This window comes from Neolamprologus multifasciatus, chromosome 13 (genome assembly GCF_963576455.1).
Source record: "Neolamprologus multifasciatus chromosome 13, fNeoMul1.2, whole genome shotgun sequence".
Classification (NCBI taxonomy): domain Eukaryota; kingdom Metazoa; phylum Chordata; class Actinopteri; order Cichliformes; family Cichlidae; genus Neolamprologus; species Neolamprologus multifasciatus.
The window spans coordinates 1,645,570-1,664,547 of NC_140451.1; the positions used below are offsets into that span (position 1 = coordinate 1,645,570).

An 18,978-nucleotide genomic window follows, 5' to 3' on the forward strand; every position below is an offset into this window, starting at 1 on the left:
AACTGTCTCGGAAATCCCCCACTTTTGCGGACGCTCGGACGTTTTCCGCAGCCTCAGCTCAGGTGGGACCCGACTAATTTCTGGATACCGCGGTGTGCCGCTGCTCCACTTGGGAGAAAGAAAAGAGAGAAGCTGACTCCGCGACGCGAATGGACTCTGTGGATCTGTTATTTGGACGTGCTGTTGGTCTCGTCTTCTAAGGATTAAGTTCTTCTGTGGAGAGCCTGGACATGAACATTTCTGCTGGCTTTCATGCCCCTTTCCCTCTGCTGAGACTAGACTGACTGTAGCACATGTAAGTGATAACTTGGCCGACTACAACTGTTGGTGCTGGTCTTCGGCTCAGTATAACGAAACGATTTAAAACTAATCTTGCATTGAGCTCTAGTGTTTCAGACATGCTATTGTAATAACATGGTTCTGATCACTACAGCATAATTTCAGTTGTTGGGCGAAATTTTATTTGGGTTTTCTAAATTTAATCTTGAATGGCATTTTTGCAGTTTTGTCTTTCTAGTCTGACCTAGCTGACTCTTTTACTGCTATATCAATAACTGCGCTGTGCCCTGGAGCGGCTTAATTTTTTTTTGAAATCGCAATGGCACAACTACCCAGACGACTCTGACTCAGACATGGAACTTACCTCGTTACCTATGTGCCAGATAGTTGAAAATGTGACTCCTAGCCTTAGCCAACAAGTGGTGGAGTTAAGAACTGAGGTGAATAAGCTTAGTGATTGTTTACGTGACTCACTGAACATACAGCAGAGTTTACTAAAGCAGTGGGATCAACTCACAACGGGGAACTCTCCCCCTCCTGCAGTCAAACAGTCTCCTGTTTTCCCAATGGCCACATCGACACTCATGTTCCTGCAAGGGACAAAACTGAACCCACCAACAGTACCAATCCGTTCCTGCCTAGCAGCCCATTTCAACCTACAAATCCTTTCCTCCCATCTCACCCACTCGAGCTCAGCAGCACTTCCAGAGTGATTGCGGCAGCTTTACATCATGCCAAACTGGAGCCTCCTGTGTATGCTGGGGACGGCAAAGTGCAACCTGAGGACTGGTTAAATGCAGTTGGCACATACAAAGCCTCATTGAACCTAACCGATGGGCAATTGCTAAACGAACTTCCACACTTTCTTGCAAAAGAAATGGTTCAAGGCATTGAGCTCCCACACCACATCATGGGCTCAATTCTGTCAACTGTTTAAGACAGTTTTTCTGCCCTCCGACAACCAAGAACGCATCCTGAGAGGAACTTTGGATCGTGTTCAGGCTCAGGACGAACCGCTCCCAACCTTTGTTGCTCACATGTTGAGTGAGTGAGTTTGACAAACTGAAGAGTCCTCCACCTGAAAAAGACAGAATCGACCTGATTAGTAAACATGCTCTTGAAAAATACAAAGTTTGCCCTGTATGGCGCTAATGTCACTTCTGTAATGGACCTGCTGCTACGTGCTCATGAGCTTCACTCAGTGCTTGGACCATAAAGCCTGCTTTATGTGGCAAAGACAACTATAAGCCTGAACCTTACTGCTTCAAATGCTCTCAGCCAGGGTTCACTACACGCACCTGCCCAAACTGTAACACCCAACCTCATTTGCCACAACGAGCCTCAAACACCGCTAAGCATGGCCCAGTCCAGCCATTGCCGGCACCTGGCCCCTCTGACCCTGGCCATGAAAAGGTGGAATTAAGCAGCACCACATCCCAGCCACAATACAGGCAGTCGGGAAACTACAGGGGGGGAGGACATTTCACAGAGGCCAACCTTCCCCCAGTTACTAACGGAGCCTCACATGCCCGATTCACTACAGGGTGGACACAGTCTTGGACACTTGGAAAACAATTTTTCAGAAGTCCACTGGAATACCCCGCTAAGAACGAAAGTGAACTTCAATGCTTCATCTGTGGATGCTACCCTCGACACGGGTGCTTCCCTCTCGGCTGTACGAACAGATCTCATTCGAGTAAATGACTCTTACCCTAGAAACACAAGTAAGTGGAATGGTCCTGCAGTTAACCTCGCCAATAATGCTCCCTGTATCCCTGAGGGTGTTATTTGGCTCAATATTGGATTCATGAACAAGAACTTTTATCAGCGTTTTGCAATAATACCAGATTTGTCCTCTCCTTTCATTCTGGGAATGGATTTTATGGCAAGAGCTTCTGTTTCTATTCACATTCCCACTAGAACAGTCTACATTGAGGACATCCCCTGCCCACTCACAGACGATGAAGAGGACCTTCAAAATGAATACTCACATTCACCTGGAACACTAATGTCTTTGGACTTGATTCGCTCAGACTTAACAGCCAAACTGTCTGAAGCAAGTCTCTCAGAGAACAACAAGGATGCTTTACTCAATCTGCTCAGCAAGTTTACCTCCTTGTTTGATGGTCAACTTGGTCGAACGGCTCTCACTGAGCACGCCATAGAGACTGGCAATGCAACACCCGTCAATCTCCCACCCTACCGCACGTCACCTGCTAAGAAACGTGTGATTGAAGAACAAGTGCAACAAATGTTGAAGGACAACATCATTGAACCTTCCACAAGCCCTTGGGCAGCTCCTGTAGTCATTGTAAATAGAGCGGCCACGGAACCAAGGTTTTGTGTGGACTTTCGAGGGCTCAACCAAGTTACCCGAAAAGACTCTTATCCCCTGCCTCGTGTAGATGAGTCTTTGGACTTTCTGGCACGGGGAAAGTTTGTCTCGACATTGGACTTAGTGCGAGGCTATTGGCAGGTTGCTGTAGCAGAGGACTCGAAGCCTAAAACTGCCTTCATCTCTCACTGCTGCCCTTTGGGCTCTGCAACGCACCTGCAACTTTTCATAGACTCATGAACTCTGTGCTTGCTGGCCTTATTTACAAAACGTGCGCAGTCTACCTGGATGACATTGTTATCGCCTCACCTACCTTTGAACAGCACTTGGTGGATCTTGAGGAGGTGCTGGGCAGACTCCAAGCTGCTGGCTTGTCATTGAAGCTCAAAAAGTGCCAATTCTGCCTCGATGAATTCACCTTTCTCGGGTACCGCATCACATCATCAGGTGTTAAGCCCGATTCAGACAAAGTAAAGGCGGTTAAGGAGTTTGATACACCAACCTCGGTGAAACACGTCCGTCAGTTCCTTGGCTTGACTGGCTATTATCGGCGCTTCATTCAGAATTATGCCCGACATGCCGAACCTCTTCACGCCATCACCAGAAAGGACAATGCTTTCCGCTGGGACGACAGCTGTCAAAGTGCCATGGACACTTTGAAAGACCATGTCACATCAGCCCCGGTCCTGTCATTTCCGGACTTCAACCATCCCTTTTCCATTCACGCAGATGCGTGTGACATTGGTCTCGGGGCAGCGTTGATGCAAAGGATGACAAGGGTCGTGAGTATGTTGTGGCTTTTGCTAGTCGCTCCCTTCACAAAGCTGAACTCCCCTACTGCACTTCAGAGTGCCTTGCTGTGATATGGGCTCTGGAACACTTCCGCCCATATGTTGAAGGTGTTCATGTTACCATCTTCACTGACCACAACAGTCTCAGGTGGCTCATGTCTCCTCAAAACCCAACGGGCCGACTCGCCCGCTGGTCACTTCGTTTGCAGGACTTTGATTTCACAATAGTGCACAAACCTGGTGCACAAAACAAAGTTCCCGACGCACTGTCACGCAACCCTTTGCCTCTGACCTGTGACAGGCCGACTGATCTTTTACCAGATCATGCTGTCATGGGCAGCCTGGACATTTGTACTCTGCCCCCCGTCATTCTGGCTGACCGTTCACAATTGAGACAGCTGCAGTTAGACGATCATGTCACAGGTCCACTCCTCAGAGACACTGAAGCAGACTCTCTGAACAGCTCGGACAATGCCACCTTGTTACAGTATGTTGTGTATGACTCTCTTTTGTATTACAGAGACCCCAAATCCACATGTGCTTTGCACCCTTTGAAAGAGCTGAAACTGTTTGCTCCTACTTCCATGAGAGGCACCTTGCTGGACTATTACCACGACCACCCCACAGCAGGTCACTTGGGTGTTTCTAAGACGTTGGCTAGACTGCGTTTTACGTTTTTCTGGCCCAAAATGGCAGCTGATGTGAAATGCTATGTGTGTGTGCCAACTCACCAAGCCAAGTCAGAAAAAGCAGCCGGTCTTATGGTTCCCATTGTCCCCCAGAAACCCTGGGAGTATGTGGGTGTGGATTTTGTTGGGCCACTTCCCTGCAACCCCACTGGTAATGCTTATTTGATCATGTTTGTTGACTATTTTACTAAATGGGTTGAAGCCAGCGCTGTCAAAGAAGCTACATCTCAGGTAGCAGCTGGTAAATTTGTCACTGACATTTTTGCTAGACATGGTATACCCACTAACAGTCAGTAGGGTTTCAGAGTTCATCACAGCACAGAAACAGCTTTAGTGAAGGTTACAAATGATCTTCTTATGGCCTCTGACAGTGGACTCATCTCTGTGCTTGTCCTGCTAGACCTTAGTGCAGCATTCGATACTGTTGACCATAATATCCTATTAGAGCGATTAGAACATGCTGTAGGTATTACAGGTACTGCACTGCAGTGGTTTGTATCATATCTATCTAATAGACTCCAATTTGTACATGTAAATGGAGAGTCCTCTTCACACACCGAGGTTAATTATGGAGTTCCACAGGGTTCAGTGCTAGGACCAATTCTGTTTACATTATACATGCTTCCCCTAGGCAGCATCATTAGAAGACATAGCATACATTTTCACTGCTATGCAGATGACACCCAGCTCTATCTGTCCATGAAGCCAGATAACACACACCAATTAGTTAAACTGCAGGAATGTCTTAAAGACATAAAGACTTGGATGGCCACTAACTTTCTGCTTCTTAACTCAGATAAAACTGAGGTCATTGTACTCGGCGCTGAAAAGCTTAGAAATATGGTATCTAACCAGATTCTTACTCTGGATGGCATTACCTTGGCCTCCAGTAACACTGTGAGGAACCTTGGAGTCATTTTTGACCAGGATATGTCCTTCAACGCACATATTAAACAAATATGTAAGACTGCGTTCTTCCATTTGCGCAACATCTCTAAAATTAGAAATATCCTGTCTCAGAGTGACGCTGAAAAACTAGTTCATGCATTTATTACTTCCAGGCTGGACTACTGCAATTCATTATTATCAGGATGTCCAAAAAACTCACTGAAAAGCCTTCAGTTAATCCAAAATGCTGCAGCAAGAGTCCTGACAGGGACTAGAAAGAGAGAGCATATTTCTCCTGTTTTGGCTTCCCTTCATTGGCTTCCTGTTAAATCCAGAATTGAATTCAAAATCCTGCTCCTCACATACAAGGTCTTAAATAATCGGGCCCCATCTTATCTTAATGACCTTGTAGTACCGTATCACCCTATTAGAGCACTTCGCTCTCGCTCTGCAGGCCTACTTGTTGTTCCTAGAGTATTTAAAAGTAGAATGGGAGGGAGAGCCTTCAGTTTTCAGGCCCCTCTTCTGTGGAACCAGCTTCCAGTTTGGATTCGGGAGACAGACACTATCTCTACTTTTAAGATTAGGCTTAAAACTTTCCTTTTTGCTAAAGCATATATTTAGGGCTGGACCAGGTGACCCTGAATCCTCCCTTAGTTATGCTGCAATTGACGTAGGCTGCCGGGGGACTCCCATGATGCATTGAGTTTTTCCTTTCCAGTCACCTTTCTCACTCACTATGTTGTTAATAGACCTCTCTGCATTGAATCATATCTGTTATTAACCTCTGTCTCTCTTCCACAGCATGTCTTTTATCCTGTCTTCCTTCTCTCACCCCAACCGGTCGCAGCAGATGGCCGCCCCTCCCTGAGCCTGGTTCTGCCGGAGGTTTCTTCCTGTTAAAAGGGAGTTTTTCCTTCCCACTGTCGCCAAAGTGCTTGCTCATAGGGGGTAATATGATTGTTGGGTTTTTCTCTGTATCTATGAAGCGCCTTGAGGCGACTTTTGTTGTGATTTGGAGCTATATAAATAAAATTGAATTGAATTGAATTGAATCCCCCCGACCCATTAGTGGTTGACAGCCCTAAAACCAAGTCGACAGGGAGCCGTGGATGCCTGCCAAACATCAAGTAGTATGGTGTGTACCCTGTCGAATCATGGCGGGTGCAGTTGTAGGCGTGTGTCATTGCATCCACATATTCGTGCCACCGGGGCTTCAGGTGAGGTTCTAGCATCCCCAGCATGTTCATGAGGGTGCGGTTGAACCGTTCAGTCACCCACCCATTACCCTGTGGGTGATAGGGCGTGGTGTGGGTCTTAGTGATTCCGGTGCATTTACAAAGCTCCTTCACCACAGCACTTTCAAAATTGCGCCCTTGGTCTGCATGCAATTTTGCTGGGAAGCCAAACCGACAGAAAAAGTTTCTATACAGCACCTTAGCCACTGTGCTGGCTCTTTGGTCTTTAGTGGGGTATGCTTGTGCATAGCATGAGAAATGGTCAGTGACAACGAGGACATTTTCGATACCACCTTTTGGTTTCTCAAGAGTCAAAAAATCCACACAAACTAGCTGCAAGGGGGCACTGCTGTGGATACTGACCAGGGGGGCCCTGACCCCTGCGGTTGGAGTTTTCCTAAGGCAGCACCTCTCACATTGCTCGCACCAAGCCTTGATTTCCTGAAACATCCGTGGCCAATAAAATCTCTCCTTTATTATGTGCAATGTCCTCTCAAAACCAAGGTGGCCTGAGTCATCGTGGAGAGCAGTCTTCACTGATATACGCAAATCCTCTGGTAGCACCAATTGCCCAACTACTCCCCTTTGGTTGTCTTGGACGCAGCGGTACAGGATGCCATCCCTTACCACTAACCTTCTCCACTCCTTTAAGAGAAGGCACACGTGCCCTTCAGCACTCATTCGCTCACTGCGGCTTGGCTTCTGGTTCATACTCTTATAGTGCAAGACAGGGCCAATAACAAGGTCTTTTTTCTGCCCTGCACGGATCTCCTGTTTGGTCATGGTGGGCAGGGATTCCATCCCCACATCCCTGTAAGGCTCAGTGGATGTAGGGGGCCCAAGTTCCAGTTCCTCCCCTGCAGGCGTGCCATGGCCAGTGAGGCTTTGAGTATCCTGGGTTGCCTGTGTCACACCATGCCCCTGTTCGTCGACACCCACCCACTGAGGGCATGTCTGTAGGATGTGCACGACCTTCTGGTTAGACATGCGAGAGAGGGCGTCAGCGTTTGTGTTTCTCTGTCCCCTCCGATACTGGACATCGAAGTCGAAAGCAGCCAGCCTAGACACCCACCGCTGGCCTGTGGCATCCAGCTTTGCTGAGGACATAACATACTTGAGAGGGTTATTGTCTGTCTGGACAGAGAACCTACGCCCATAGAGGTGGTCGTAGAATTTGTCTGTGACCGCCCATTTGAGAGCAAGGAACTCGAGTTTGTGTGCAGGATACCTTGTCTCTGCTGGCGAAGGCTATGACCCTCTCAGCTCCCCCTTGGACCTGAGCTAGAACGGCGCCCAGACCCTCCCCTGAGGCACCCGTCTGGAGAATGAAAGGCAAGCTATAATCAGGATATCCCAGCACTGGAGCGCTTGTCAGCCTTTCTTTTAGGGTCTTAAATGCCTTCTCGAATTCATCTGTCCACAAAAAGGGTGGATCGGTGGCCAGACTTTTCTTTCCCCCTCGCTTTTTCTTTCTGGGGTCACCAGCAGTTAGGCGGTACAGGGGAGCAGCTAGGGTAGAGTACCCACTTACATACCGCCTATAGTATCCAGCAAATCCCAGGAATTGCAACACTTCTTTGCGGTTTGTGGGCCTCACCCAGTTTTTCACCCTGCTGATCTTCTCTGGGTCTGTCCGGATCCCCTCAGCAGACACCAAGTGACCCAAATACTGAACCTCCTTTCTCACAAGCTGGCATTTAGAAGGCTTTAACTTCAAGCCATGCTCCCGAAGCCGATCGAACGCCAGCTGCAGTCTTTCCAGATGCTTATCAAAGGTTTTGGAGAATATGATGAGGTCATCAAGATAGATTAGGAGGTGGGTGAAGTTCAGATCGCCAAAGCAGCAGGTCATGAGTCTCTGAAAGGTGGAGGGAGCATTCTGCAGTCCAAAGGGCATACGATTTGCTTCAAAAAGCCCCATAGGGGTGCTGAATGCCGTTTTGTGTTTGTCATGCTCCGCCACCTCTACCTGCCAATAACCAGAAGTGAGGTCAAGGGTGGAGAAGTATCTTGCCTGCCCTAGAACCTCCAGGGCTTCCTCTATTCTGGGGAGAGGAAAAGCATCTCTCGTGCTACAGGAGTTCAGTTTCCTGTAGTCAATACACAGCCTTAGTGATCCATCTTTCTTGGTTACAATCACGACAGGTGAAGCATATGGACTTTTGCTGGGCCTGATAACTCCTGCTGCCTCCATTTCTGTCAGCAACCTTCTCACATCCTGCCACTGTGATGGGGGGATCTTACGGTAAGGCAGTCGAAATGGCTTAGAGTCAACCAGAGGGATTTCATGTTGCACAGTCTTTGTATGGCCATAATCCATGGGATGCTGTGAGAACACACCTACGTTCCTTTCCACAAGCTCTTTAAGAAGGGAACGCTGGTGCTCGTTTTCGACATCTGCTCCACTTAAATCCACTTCCTGGCTTGCCACAGCGTGGTCCTTACCCAGGCATGCTTCTCTGCCTCCGCTAATGTGATGACTGCCCCGCACCCTGTCTGAAAAGCCCACAATACTTTCCACCAGAGATGCCTTGGCCAGTGTGAGGCTTGATAGTGATAGCATGCTGGGAGAGGTTCATCACTCTTACCGGGGCACATCCTTTCTTTACATCAGCAAGAACTCTGGCGACCAGGATGTCTTGGCTGAGCCGCAGGGAGGGGTGGCCTTCAATTAGGGCTGTATAAGTCTTTCTTTGTGGTCCAGCTTTTATTTTGCACATTAAATCCATCTCTTTCCCTGCTTGAATGTGTACCTTACGACCAGTGTAAACAACAGGGCCTGAGGGGAAAAAGCAGGGGGCATAGTTATCTGTACATCTGGCTGAAACACTGGAGGGGCTGTAGTTAGAGGGCTGTTGTTGGACTGGCTTGTCTGATTGGTTGGCACTGAACTTGGGCGAATTTCAGATAGGTGTGAGGGCACCTGCATTTGGCCTCCATAGGCTGGCAGTGGTGGTGCATGAGCTGGAGCCACACCAAGATCAGTCTGGGGTGAAAGCATGGTTGGTGGTGGGGTCTGTTGTGTGCCCAGCCCAGAGTCGGTGAGGTCCCTGATTGGGGTGTGATACTGTAACCGCTGGCCAGTGAAGCTGGGGAACTGGGTGACCAGCTTTGACTTCACTGATGACTGTTGGTCCACTGTAGTGGCGCTAGCTGTTGCCCCTTCATTCAAAAGGTGAGGCTGTGCCCTCTTTGGAGTGTCTGCATAGCCTCTCATCATTTTCACTGTCCTGTATCTCTAATTTAGCTGCACCAGAAAATGTGTGTGGGCTACTCGTAGTATGCTTAACTGTGAGTAAGTACAATCTATTTCTAGTAAAATAGAACACAACACAGATGTATGACAACTATCATCTCATAACGCAAAACAGACTTCACAAAAAAACAGCATTAAACTCAGAGTGCAGTTAAACAACTATCTTCAGCACAGAGGTTGTGAATGACACAAATCAGCAGCAATTGCTTAACCGTATTCAATGATTATCATTATAGACAGGGAACATCATTTAACATTCTTGCTACAATTCAAGTCTCTGAGTCTTTTTTTTTTTTTCAATGACAGAAAACCCTCAAATGAAACCACCCCAAGATTTCACTTTTAAAGGATATGCCTGGGGAAGTGAAAGTCCCAGTAATACAGCTGCACAGGCAGTTATAACTTAGTTCAGTACCCCATCAGACGGCAACACCTCAGCGTAGCTGGGGGGGTGTCGGCATTGCTTTCTCTTCTGTCTCGAGGTGCCACAAATCCGGGTCACGGCACCAAAGATGTAACCCAACCAGTGCAGGGGCCTCCCTACACCCCGGACTCTGCGTTGTGTAAGTTTGTGTTGTATTGGGGTGCACAGTAGAGAGACCAGTCAGACACATGCGTTCAATTTGTGGCTCGGACCGCGCCGTTTATTCAGATGCTGGGGCAAACACCACTCCAACTCTACTGCTAGCCCTTTGCAAATCACAGTAAACACTGTGTGATTATCAACATATAGTGAAAGTCAACAACAAATATATAAAAAAAACCACATTAAGCAAAAATAATCATGTCCTTACAAAATTCCTCGGTCTCAGTAATGTGTATAACGCAAAACTAACATAGCAGGACTACCAGCAAACTGTAGCTGAAAAGCTAATGCTTCATCTTGCATTACTTTGCCCAAATGCGTGCTCTGCTAACTAGCGGGAATGTAGCCCGAAATTGCGGCAGATATTACCAAATGAAACATGCACACAAACTGCTCATACTCTGATCAGACAATACATGAACCTCCCAACAAACACAATATATGCTTAGCAAACTGCCATTTTACACAGTGGAACACTTATTTTTAAACAAAAAACCAATGCAGTACACCACTGACTGTGCTTACCTTTGCAAATCACAGTAAACACTGAACCAAGATGGCGCCCGCACGAACGAGAAATCTGAACTACGGTGTCCTGCAGAGGACAAATGGTCAAAATTGCTAAAACTTACAATGTATATGCAGCTCAACATTGACACCTTGTGACCAATTCCAGTCACTGCCTTACATCTGCATACAGTATGATGTCATATATGCATACAGCTTAATTTCATTTATGGCAAAGAGCTTGATGTCTTGGAATACATAAAGCTTGATGTCATATAAGTCTTACAGGTTGATATCATGCATGGCACACAGTTTTATATCATTTATGACATAAAGCTTAATGGTAAATGGCCTGTATTTGTATAGCGCTTTTCTAGTCCCTAAGGACCTCAAAGCACTTTACACATCCAGTCATCCACCCATTCACACACACTCATTCACACACTGGTGATGGCAGCTACATTGTAGCCACAGCCGCCCTGGGGCGCACTGACAGAGGCGAGGCTGCCGGACACTGGCACCACCGGGCCCTCTGACCACCACCAGTAGGCAACGGGTGAAGTGTCTTGCCCAAGGACACAACGACTGAGACTGTCCAAGCTGGGGCTCAAACCAGCAACCTTCCGATTACAAGACGAACTCCCAACTCTTGAGCCACGATCGCCCCATTTTAATGTCTTATAAGTCTTAGAGATTGATGTCATTTGTGTCATTAATGCCTGATCTCATGTATGTCCTCAGCTTGAAGTCCTGGATCGAGACAGCTTGATGTCATGTATGACATAAAGATTGATGTCATAAAAGGCACACAGTAAGTTGTCATAAAAAGCATACAGCATGATGTCATGTATGCATACCTGTAGGTTTCCAACAGCGGTCCTCCTCCTTTGGGCGGAGATCGGTTGCTCCTCCCTGGCTGAGCACCTGTGGGCAATTATTCCAGCAGCATATAAGATCTGCGCACTCAATCAGTCATGGCCTGAGTATCAGGTTAGTCAGTGATGTTTTATTGCTCAGTCCAGATCCTGTGTGAAAACTTACCTGCTTTTTCCTGTCTTCAGAGTCGGCTCCTGGAGTGGGGTTCTCGCCTCAGTCATCCCCGCTTTTCTGGACCTGGGCCACCAGCTGCTGGTACAGCATTGCCAACTAGCCTGAAACTCACCTGCCTGCCTCCCCGCACCTCGACCTCATCTGGGCCTTGCCCCCCACCTGTCCCCTTCACCTGAAACCAATGCCCTGGTCTCTTCACAGTATTTTTCCCAGCCCAGCTTCCACCTCCCCACTGCCACAGCTGTCCCGCTGTATTCTAGAGCTGTCTAGTTTTCATTTAGTTGCCTTAGTTTTGACAGCGCACCCACTAGTGTAGTGGCTTCGTTTAAATTTGGCTCGTGTGTTTAATTTGTGGGGGAAGAAATGAACCTTTTTGTTCACTCACTGTCTCGCTTCCGATTTGGATCTTGCACTTGTGTCCATCCCATTTACCTCGTGCCGCTGGGCCGTGACAGATGTCATATATGGCATACAGTATGATGTCATATATGGCATACAGTATGATGTCATATATGGCATACAGTATGATGTCATATATGGCATAAGGCATACAGGTTGATGACATCAGGGCTCGCAAAATTTCAAAATCTCTGGTAGCCCTTCGGGCAGGGACTCTTCAATTTTTGGTAGCCCAAAATAAATTTAAGTAACCCGAATAAAAAAGAGCAATTTTTTGATTGATGTTTTGTTTCCGTTACAATATTATACATTAAAGTATAATATTGTAACGGAAACAAAACATTAATCAAAAAATTGTTGAAAAACAAATGACAACATTGTATAAAAATTACAATCATCAACTCAAATACTTGGTTCTAATTGAACAGAAATGTCTATGAACTTGTAAGAACTGTGTAGAACATGAATCAGTCTGTGTCAGATCCTGAATTTGAAATTTCCACTGAAGTCACGGGTAAGAGGCAAGTGGAACCAAGATCGAGGCCATTTGCTTTTTGAAGTTTGCAAAGACTGCTACATTGTGCCAGTGGTAGTTCACTCTTTGCAACATAGTAGCTCTTTTAAACAGATTTTCAGGTTTATTTTTAGTATGTTATTTGTAATTGGTGTTTGTTCTGGGAAAGATATTGCAGACTGAGCAATAATGTATTTCTTGCATTTCTCATGGGTTCTAATGGGGGCCTTTCTTAAAATGACTGGTCCCAGCAACAAAGGCGCGTTTCCACTCAGAAATCAAGGGAAAGCCGACAACACACCCGGCAGAACATTATGTTATTTACACAGGGGCACATAAGTGGTCCGCATGTGCGCATTCGCTGTCAAAATAAAAGACGCGCACCAGATAAGAAGTTGCAACGCGCGTTTGCGTCCATATAAAAGGCTGTTTTTGTCCGCTAGAGTGGGATTTTCACGGCACATTCTGCACCACATCTCTGTGCATTCATCATTTGTTTGAAGCCAGCTCACCTCCTGCAACCACTTTTCCGAGAATACGCGCTTCTTTTGTGGTTCGGACTCCTTCTGACATTTCTTTGGAGGTGGAGGAACATCAAAGTAATTGCTTAAAGGAGCTTCTTCAACATCTTTAAGAGTTCTAAACAAATGTCTGTCCTCCTCCTGAAAATCTTATGTACGCAAACACGCGTTGCAACTTCTTATCTTGTGCGTGTTTTTTATTTTGACAGCGAATGCGCACCTGCGGACCACTTATGTGCAGCCCTGGTTATTTAGCTCGTCATATTGCAGCCACAGAAATTCTTTTGTCCATGAAACCATAAAGCTGCACTTTCTTTTTGCCTCATAGTCTGATTTGTCATAACTTTTCCGTTTTGTGGTAAGCTTTTCTTTGGCTGTCACTTCTTCACCCTGACCTGTCTTATTTGGCTCAGCAGAACTAAAATATATATCCTGCTGCTTTTACACACACACACTCACATAACGCTCAGCGATTCTCTGCGCGATCAACCTCTCACATGTTTAAGCTGCGGGAGATTTCACTTGTCATGTTTGCATAGTAAGCTAACGATTGATAAGATGATGTCAGAGGAATTGGTGCAAATTATCATCACTCACCAATCAGTGCTGTCGCTCTCTATACACAGTTTGCGCGATTGCAAAGTGAAAGCAAAAACAAGCGCAAATTCAAACGCGATTTCAATATGTCACATATTGACAGTGGCTCACCGATGCCAATGACATAATTACCCAGCTACATTTCCAAAAGAATGCAAAAGCATTGACATAGATTTTTCCTTCCTATGACAGCCCGACGGGCAGGGCAGAGATAGATTTTGGTAGCCCGACTGGAAAAATCGCTAGCCCCGGGACGTCGGGCTAGCGATTTTGCGAGCCCTGGACATGTATGACATACAGCTTAATTTCATTCATGGCAAAGAGCTTGATGTCATATAAGTCTTACAGATTGATGTCATCGATACATATGGTATGATGTCATATAAAGGCATACAGGTTAATGTCATGCATGACATGCAACTTTGATAGGTTTGTAGCTCAAACCTATTCGCTGGAATTTTCAAGACAATTTAACTACACATCAAAGCAAGACACGAGTAGGCAAAGTTCTTCATGTTTCTCGTGCACGGGAGAGAACTGGACAAACGCCGTTCCTTCGCTTGACCCCAGTCGCTCTCATCCGCTCCCTCGTAACACTGCTCTTTTATTGAGGTTACATGAATATACATAGGTTCATTAACATATGACGTATACATACAAACAAAGAGTACCTTGCCTGTGCGTTGTGTAAGTGTGTGTATGTGTGTGTGTGTGTGTGTGGGGTCAGAGTGCGCCCCACCTGTCCCCTTCACCTGAAACCAATGCCCTGGTCTCTTCATAGTATTACATGATGTCATATAGGCATACAGTATGATGTCATATAAGCCTTACAGTATGATGTCATCCTGTGTCCTCTGACGACCTGTTTGCCACTGAAAGGCAGTGTTAGAGGGACACTTGGGCATTTATTGCAGCATATAATGTGTTTTCTGGATACACTGCTGCTTTTTCAGAGCCCAGAGATTGATGGCTCCGTGTCAGAGCTGGCTATGAATTTCAGAAGGATCAGGCCTTAACTTAACAAAAAAGTTATCAGTAGTTCTTTCCACCTTTTTACCCACAGCTACATCCACTTCTGTCGGGCCGAGGCTGCTCACTACGGCTGGTATCATCACTGATTTCTGTAATCCACTCGATTCACGAGGTCCTGATTCCATTCAATTTGATTTTGCCTCAGACAGTCAGAAATATTATAATTCTGATGATTTATCAGCGCTGACACATGTGAGACTTCATCAGAGGTGTGAGCATCACAGCAGAGGCCTTTGTGTCAAAGTAACTGAGGATAAAACAGAAAAACATGAAGGAGATTTTCCTGCTCTGTTTTCTGTAGCAGATACACTTTATTGCATCGTTTTAAAAAGTTTACATTTCTTCAGTATTGAACAGCAGAAATTAGGCTTTCTTGTCCGAGCGGCCGACAGCGCTGTAAACAACGGTAGACTGGTGGGTGATAAGTGAATGAATGATGCAGGAAACAGAGATTTGAGACGGGAAACTGTTCTTGAAGTACAGAGAGAGAGAGAGCTGTGCAGGAAGTGTGATTTTATCTGCTGGTAGCAAAACAGCAAAAGTCAGAGGGCATTAATGACGACATTGATCAAATGTGGAGCGTAGTTTGGATCTTCTGCTGCTGCTTCAGTGAATTTTGGTTAGAGAGATAAAACCTGCAGCTCAGAATCGAGCGCAAAAAAGACGGAAACACAAAGCGCGGACGCGCCGACGCATCAGAGTCAGCGAGCTGTCGGCTTTCAGCCCCGACGGCGTGTCCGTGTGAGAAAGCTGATTGTGATGCGTCGGGTCTGTGTTTACGTTTTTGAACAGCTGGTCACACCGGTGCGACCAAAGATCTTTTTTAGTCGCATCATTGAAAAATCTGGTCGCACTCTAGAGCCCTGAATACCATTATATTACAACGTTGTGACTCATTGGGATTTGGCTTTTACACTGATGTTATTTTGACAAACAACACCTAAACATGAGCCAAAGAAAGTAAAGGCAGTCGTACCTCTCTCAGAGCTTCAGCGTAGGAACTCATGTCAGTGAGGATGACCAGCACATGTTTCTCACACTGGTAGGCCAGGTACTCTGCTGTAGTCAGCGCCAGGCGGGGAGTGATGATACGGGAGTGATACGGAGACTTTCAGATCGCAGAGACTTTGTTTTAATGTACTGAACGGCTGGTCGCTGGTGCGATCTAGGATTTTATTAGTCGCACCAGTGAGAAATTTGGCTGCAAATGTGACCAAATTGGTCAGACTCTAGAGCCCAGAGATCAGCTGCTGTCTGAAGTGCACACTTACACTTGGGTTTTGTATTTTTTGGCTTTTTCTCTGCTCTTTTGTGAATTATAAATTCAAGAGGATTTGGATTTCTGTCGATTTCCTGCAGGATTACAACTTCCGAGAGTTTCCATTTTATTTTATTTTGTTTTATTTTGAATTATAACTTTGAGAGGATTTGGATTTCAACTGAATCCCTGGAGTGTTGAAGTTGCAGGGATGCAAAACAGAGATAAGGGCCTCTTCAGGCATGGATGTGCCCGTTCTCTCCTCAATCTCTCTCCTCAAAAGATCAACATTAGCTAAGAGTGGGTTAATTAGATGAGTATTAAGTGATTTCATTATGTGATCATAGTATGTGAGCTGGCTTTTCCCCCCTCCTGCTAAATTGCTTTAATAAAATATCCTGCATTCAAAAGGTTTAAATAGTGGATTCATTTTTTAACTCTTTCTAAAACAGCAACAAGGCATAAAGCTGTGGATAAGTTTACACCTATATAAATATCACTTACACATTTAATTTACAGTTACAAGTTACAAAGTCACTTTCATCTACGCAGGACTGTAAGCTGTCGTCTGTGAGGCGTCAGCTGTGTTTGTTTGTAACACAGTTCATGGTGGAGAACAGCTGCTCACATACGTATGTGGATCTGAAGATCGTCAGGACTCCAAATGCATATTTCTTCATGTTTATGTGTCGGGATGGCATTCCATGTTTCAAACAAGGTTCTCAGTATCACCTGAAAATCCAGTCACATTTAACAGGGATGGATCGATGGTCAGGGCAGTGATGGGGAAGGATAATGTGGGTTTTTCCTCTCTGAACTCGTGGAATTATTTCCCAAATAACTGTGGTGATTGCAGACTGCAAATGCTCTGAATTTATTAACTGTCAGTTTGCACTCAAACGCTAACACCTCCTCCAGCATGTGTAACGCTGTGCCTCCTCTCCCCTGAAGACTTGTATTCAGCTTCTTCTGGTTCGCTGTAATGTCCACAAAGTGCAGCTTTTTCAGCCACTCTGGCTGTTCCAGCGCAGAAAAGGCGAGCCCTTTGCTGCTCATGAAAACTTTCACCTCTCCCAGACATTTTCCAATTTCATTGTACTACTGTACTATGTATGACTGTGCAATGACAATAAAGAGTTATCTTATCTTATCTTACATGCAGCAAAGCGTTTCAGCACCTCTCCTCTGGACAGCAGGACTCTGTCATACAGCAGGAGATCAGGGTAAATGCTCTCCACCTCATCCAGTAATGAGGTGGAGAGCATTTAAACCTTTTGCCATTATTTTATTGATGATCTGAATGACAACATTTATGACCTCTGTGCATTCTAGAGGAAAGGTTTGCGCACACAATGCCTCTTGGTGCAGGATGCAGTGAAACGTCAGCAGCTTTCTATCCAGTGACTTCTGCAGCCAGGCCACAAAGCCCCTGTGCAGTCATACTTACCATACTTTTATTTTTATATTTCAATATCACAATAATCTTCTAATTTAGAACTACAAGTTCAAAAAGAACTAACATAAGTTGCTGATTTGGTCCCTAAAATCCAGAGAGTAATTATTCATGGTAAGGAATTCATGTGGACTCTAAGCGTGTGGGCAGGCAAGGACATTTAAACAGTGAGGCTGACGACCTACCATTTCTTCGTGTGACTGCTTCTGGTCTAAAAGGGACTCCAATACCAAAATCGATGAATTTGACACATAGAAATGCTGGATGATCAGGCGATGTGTCAAACACAATGTTGTCTGGCTTAATGTCTCGATGGTAGACACCCTTGGATTGCATTTCAGTGGCTGCATGTACCAGCTGTCTCATTATGACCAGACAGACAAATGAAAAATACGTTCAAATAATCAGATTTACATTATCCATTAAAGTTTGCCATATATGTTATCTTGCCACTCGCTGACCTTAACCTCCCTCTCGTGCACAAAGGTTCTTCTGTTTGCCAGGTAGGCTTCCAAGTCTATGTTTTTTTGGCCTTTCAAAGACCATAATGAGTTCGTCTTCCAAGTCATACCAGTCGTTTTAAGCGGGCGTCACATTGCTGCTCGTAGCCTCTGGTCCTGCCCCCACTTTTATTAGCAATGCCACCTCCTTGGGAATCTCGGTCATTTTACCATTAAGAAGCTTGAGAAACAGAACATCAAGGTCAGTGTTCAAACATTAGGCTGTTTGAGGAACACGTTGGGGGAAAACAACAGAAAAAGACAAACATTTCTTACCACTGGTAGGTAGCTGACTAAAAACTGAGCAACATGCTTAATCACCACCTGCATTACAGAGAAAATGTGTTTTAGAAAAAGAGAACAGGAGGAACTAGAAGAATTGTAAAGTGCACACATAAGAAGCCATACTGGGAAATTGTCTTCTCTGCGTTTTCCAACTACTACAATTTAAGGTCCTGCATAAGCTCCATCTGTTTAAATTGAAGGTTTCAAGGATGTTTCCAGGGGCGGACTCAAGATGTGATCAATGTGGCCAGAATTCTGCCTCATTGTCACATATGTTTTGGACATGTCCTAATATCACTACTTACTGGTCTAAAATATTTAAAACTTTGTCTGATATTTTTAAAAAACAGCTCCCCCCAGACCCAGTAATGGCACTATTTTGTGTAGCTACAGTTAAACACTTAAATAATAAACAAATTCGTGTTTTATAACATTGCTTGGAAGACGCCTTATACTTCTAAATTGGAAAAATAAAGCCCCCCCAACTCATTCTGCTTTGTTAAGTGACACAATGTATCATTTACAGTTGGAAAAAATTAAATTTTCACTGAGAGATAATGTCAAACAGTTTTACCTAATTTGGCAACCCGTTATAGATGGGATGGATGGCCTCCTCCCAAATCTGCTCCAAGATTACACACATTGGTCTGGGCAGGTGTATTGTCTTTTTTTTGTTTGTTTGTTTGTTTGTTTTTTTGGGGGGGAGGGGGGGGGTTGTTTGTTTTGGGGGTTTTGTTTTCCTCTCCCCCTCCTTTGTATATACTTATCTAGGTATATAAATGTGTATGTATAGACATAGA

The 18,978-nt window shown here is 45.4% G+C and overlaps 1 long non-coding RNA gene and 1 pseudogene across 1 annotated transcript; one reads left to right on the forward strand and one right to left on the reverse strand.

Moving 5' to 3' along the window:
• Window positions 1-478: 478 nt before the first annotated feature.
• Window positions 479-2,785, forward strand: LOC146504762 (uncharacterized; annotated as a pseudogene).
• A 10,189-nt stretch (window positions 2,786-12,974) lies between these two features.
• LOC146504763 (uncharacterized) lies at window positions 12,975-18,551 on the reverse strand. Its single transcript, XR_014877705.1, has 2 exons — window positions 18,170-18,551; window positions 12,975-18,074 (listed from the first exon to the last, which is right to left on the reverse strand). It is a non-coding gene; the product is annotated as an uncharacterized LOC146504763 (long non-coding RNA).
• Between the last annotated feature and the right edge of the window lie 427 nt (window positions 18,552-18,978).